At 40.5% G+C, this 4565-nt stretch overlaps 1 long non-coding RNA gene across 1 annotated transcript; it reads left to right on the plus strand.

Annotated features, from left to right (window-relative positions):
- The first annotated feature begins 297 nt into the window (after positions 1–297).
- LOC142037882 (uncharacterized) lies at positions 298–3173 on the plus strand. The gene is made up of 3 exons (XR_012652460.1): positions 298–523; positions 2154–2256; positions 2859–3173. It is a non-coding gene; the product is annotated as an uncharacterized LOC142037882 (long non-coding RNA).
- The last annotated feature ends 1392 nt before the right edge of the window (positions 3174–4565 follow it).

A 4565-nucleotide genomic window follows, 5' to 3' on the forward strand; every position in this document is an offset into this window, starting at 1 on the left:
CTCGGTTCCCCCATCGCCTTTGCACTGCGAGGTCCTCCTGCCACGTGCTTTCATCAGGAGCGTGCGTGGGTAAGATGAGTAACACCGATGCTTTGCGGGAATAACCTCCGAGCCACATAACAGCAGCTTCATCTTAGAGAAACAAAGGGAGAAAAAGGGAAAACAAGTCCAGCGCAGCCCGGTTTCATGCACTGCTAAGACCTGTGGGTCTTCCAGCACGTGGGCTTGGGCACCACCATAGCTCTGGCCGTCACAGCAGGCGGGATCCATGCAGACCAGGTCAGCCAGAGACGTTTTGAAGGGAAAGCACGCTTTAAAAGTAAATAGAGTGAGTCATGTTGCCCGTTGGCATAAACGCAAAGCACATAGGAGCAGGAAGTGTCTTTGTTTTTGTGCACTGGAGGGTGCTTTCAGGTCAGGTTATGGCCAAGGAACGTTTCTGGCTAGCAAAGTGACGGCTTGCTCCGGCAGCGAGACCATCCGACCTGGCAGGGGGAAGCAATTTCATGCAGTTCAATATCAGGTACCCGCGTCTCTGGTTTTTTTTCTATTTAACACTGTATTTAACAACAATGAGTCTTAAACCAGAATCCTGCCACCTACTGCCCACGAAAATGCCAGATGTGTTGTGTGCACAGTAGTCTAATTCTGGCCTTAAAAACCTTGTCTGGGTCTGGTCAGCTCTGCACAGGCTGGGAAAAATAGTTGTGAGCCGCCCGAATTGCCCTATTGGGACTCTGAGCCAATGTACTGATGACTGCGGCAACGCTAGCTTTCTTTGAGAACAAAGCGTAGTTTCCTTTTGTACAAAGGAACAAATAAACATTGTGTGGGAATTGGTCATAACAGAAATACTTCTTTTTTTTAAATATGAGTCACTTGTTTCAGAACACTGACCCGTTTATTGCTTGGGAATGCCTGCGACTGCTGTCTGAAACTTGAAAATTACAGAGGTGTCCATGGAGGGAACAGATGACTATTGCAATAATACCAGAGATGCTTCTGCATTTAAAATTTAGCATAGAAGAAGCGTCTGAAAACCAGCAGTCTGCCTAGTGCCAGAATTAATTATGAATTTTGTTTTTAATATAGTTTAGGCTAGAAACCATCCTAATTATCTTTTCTCCTTTAATTAAATGAGAAGTCTGCCTTTAGCCTCTGCTTCCCATAACTCATGCTCTGGGCTCAGCTCATCCTGCCTGGCAAATGGGAGAACTGGAGAGAAATGGGGGAGAGAGACAGAAAAAGAGAAGTCTCTGAAGTATGCAACTATCTTTGCTGCTTATCTGTCTCCAGGTACTGGCTCACTGACACTTTTCATGCTAATATTGTCTTTCAGCTCTTCTGTTCCAGCTGTTAGCTGCTCACTGCTTAACCAAGGATTTGGACATGAATTTGTTGTTATGTTACAAATGGTCCGCACATAAAGTGATGGCCAGAGTATAGACAAATAGACTTTAAAATGTAGGGAAGGAAAGTAAGAGAGGTTTGTGGAAATGAGGGAGGTGTAGGCTTGTGTATGCAAATTCTGCCCCGAAGGGTCTGATTCATTTACTGAAATTGCTTCTAACGAAACTAACTTTATGTGGATACTTTTTGTAACAAGAATTTTAGAAGTTGAGCAATGAACAATGCCTAGGAAGGATCGCACATACACATTGAAGCTCTGCTCTAATACATATTACTAATACTTCTGAAAATGCGTAACTTGATGCATGTATGCTAGTTTGGCATTTAGAAATCTTTTCTAAAGAAAGAATGCCATATCTGAATTAATCTTCCATTTTTTTTTTATTTGTTTCTTGCCAGCATCTGTTTAAACCCTCCATCTTCATAAAACACAGTGGAAAAATTAAGTACATGTATATATTTTAACATGTTAGTAGAAATATAGCTGTGGAAGTTCAAAGAGTTAATTAACTTTTAAATTACTGGGGTTTTTTTTTAATAATAAACGGGACTAGTTGAACAGGTTTAATCAGAGAAGAAGTCAATTTAATTGAGAGTAGATATGCAGAAATACCAGCTCCTAAAGCCAAGGTATGTGAACTCATCTTTTGCGAGATGCATCAAGCTGATTTCTTCATTTATCACTTCTGGTTTGGGCCTGCATGTTTCAGTGATTAGATTTTTTTTTTTTTTTTTCCCCCTAGAATAAGATGATGAGAGGTGTGAGAATAGCAGTAGCACCACATACAAGAGACTGAATATGAGTGCCATGTTAAAGAAAATAATTTCTTTGGTGTCTGTACTCTGGTAAGAAATTTATCATCTATTCTACATATCGAAGTGTTAGAAATATTTGTTAAAAATATTTGTCCAAATTTACACAAATTATTTTCCTTAAATATTCCCCCCAGAAGTACAGTGCTTTCCTATTTTTTAATTCAATTAAAAACATAACAGTTAATTTTTAATACAATTTTGAAAACTGGCTGTAGGTGCAATATTGCACCTTGATGCAGGGCTTTGCACACCGCTGGCCTGGCCCAGCCTGCAGCCTCGCTGCTGATCCCTGCCTGGCTGAGCACTAGCAGCTCTGCCGCTTGGTCACTCTGGACCAGCAGCGTGTGGCCCTCTTCAGCTTGTATGATAAAGCCTCTTAAATATTAGTTTCAGCCACTGCAGGGAGTTGTGCATACTGCCAGCCACAGGCATAAAAATCATGAATTGGTTGCAAAAATAAGGCTGGAGAGCTCACATTTTTGTTCACTCTTTATACATATACATATATGTATATTTTAAATGTATACACACACACACATATACATGTGTGTTTGTTTGGGTTGTCACTTCAAAGCCTTTGGGTTCTATCTGTTTTGCATTTGCCAAGGGTTTTGTTTGTTTGTTTTTCCCAGGTACCAGAGTGCCTTCATGATTTAAGGATGTAACACACTTGACGTGCTATACATGGGGATTGAGGCCAAATTTCTCCCTTCATCCAGGGCAGGTTGTCACACAGGAACCAGGGGAAAGTATGTTCTGTCCCTCCCATCCTGCAGAGATCCCAGATGGCTGCAGTGTCGGCTGAAGTCACTCTCTCCTTTGTAACCTCTTTCTGAAGACTAGAGGATACTGGTTCAAAAGCCAGAAGGCTTCTGTGAAACTGCTTGCGAGTCAGGGGGTGCCTGGGAGGTGAGAGTGGTTTTTTTTTGTATTTTAAAGTAATAAAGTTTTCCATCTTTCTCTTGAATTAAATCCACTTTCTGTTTAAACATTTACAGTTCTTTAATGCACATACCTCTGACATGTCTTACAAACACTTGGAAATACTGTAGTCTGTGTTTTCCATAAGCCTTCAGAAAATCGACTGTTTCAAGGGTTTACTGCTGGACTAATTTCACAGTTGTGCTACAAAAATGAGAAGGTAAGCGGCCCAGCAGAAGACACAGTAGCCAAAACTCTTATCTCAAGACTCATTGCTTGAAGAATAGCATCAACTTCCCTTAGGCAATAATGAGTCTTATTTATAAATTCAGATACAATACAGAAAGGAAGCTTGTTGCACTGTTGTGGAGATCAAAGTTTCAATGCGTTTTTTTCTCCTTCTCCTGTTTAAAGAACTGAAGTCAGTTTGCATGTATCTGTATCCCTCCCCTTATTGCTGAGCCCAGCACAGTTGATAGCCTTGGGCATTTTTTTAAAGCTGTTTCTAAAGATAAACATTTTGCAAAAATTCCCAGAATGCAAGTGCTCAACTTAATTTACCCAGAGCTGTACTGTTTATTAGCAGGCTGTTCCTTTATAGGGGGTTTTAAGTTCCAATTCGAGGTATCATAAATTAATAGATAATGAGAAACTTCTTCTATGGTCAAGGGTGGACTCCCTGCCTTACTGAGGTCTGTACAAACAAAACCTCTATTGATTTAGTTCAGTAACATTCAGAGGTTAATCCCAAATCTCCTGCTCCTTTTTTAAGAACCATTCTATGACTGAAAAAAATACGAATAAAATTCCATACACTAATCAAAACAATCCCCAAAGTCCCTGAGCACACTCACATTCTTTACTCTTCACAACAGCTTTAAAAAGTTGATTATCCTTAATTTTTCAACAGCACTTTGAGAAGCAGAGAGGATATGTTTTTTTGTCAATGTGCAGAATTCAGTCTGTCTTTTCTCCCAGGTTATGCTTTGTGATCTAAAATAGACAATGCCTGTGTTCCTCACTGTCTACTTGGCTACAGCAGGTAACTGCTCAGCTGCGTGTGTTGTGAAGAAAGCTGCCAGCTAGGTGATTTCTTCTTCTCATGCAAACAGTAGACGTCTTTTCACTAGACAGGCTAGGATGCTTTGGTCATATGTAATATTAGGGAGAAGGAGAAAGCATACAGTGTGTGTATATATATAGTCTATATAGTATATGCATATATAGTATATACATGTAGTACGTATATATAAATACATAGGGGTTTTTAACAGACTGTACCCCCCCACACCTTACTCCGAGTCTTACGTGTGTTTTCTTCCACAGCAGCAAAGGGCTAATCAGGAGAGGAAATAGAAGCTGATTACCCCACCCACCTCTGAAGCCTCTGCTAAAGCCATTTATCATACTGTTTCTCA

Source organism: Buteo buteo, chromosome 12 (assembly GCF_964188355.1).
Source record: "Buteo buteo chromosome 12, bButBut1.hap1.1, whole genome shotgun sequence".
NCBI classification, from domain to species: domain Eukaryota; kingdom Metazoa; phylum Chordata; class Aves; order Accipitriformes; family Accipitridae; genus Buteo; species Buteo buteo.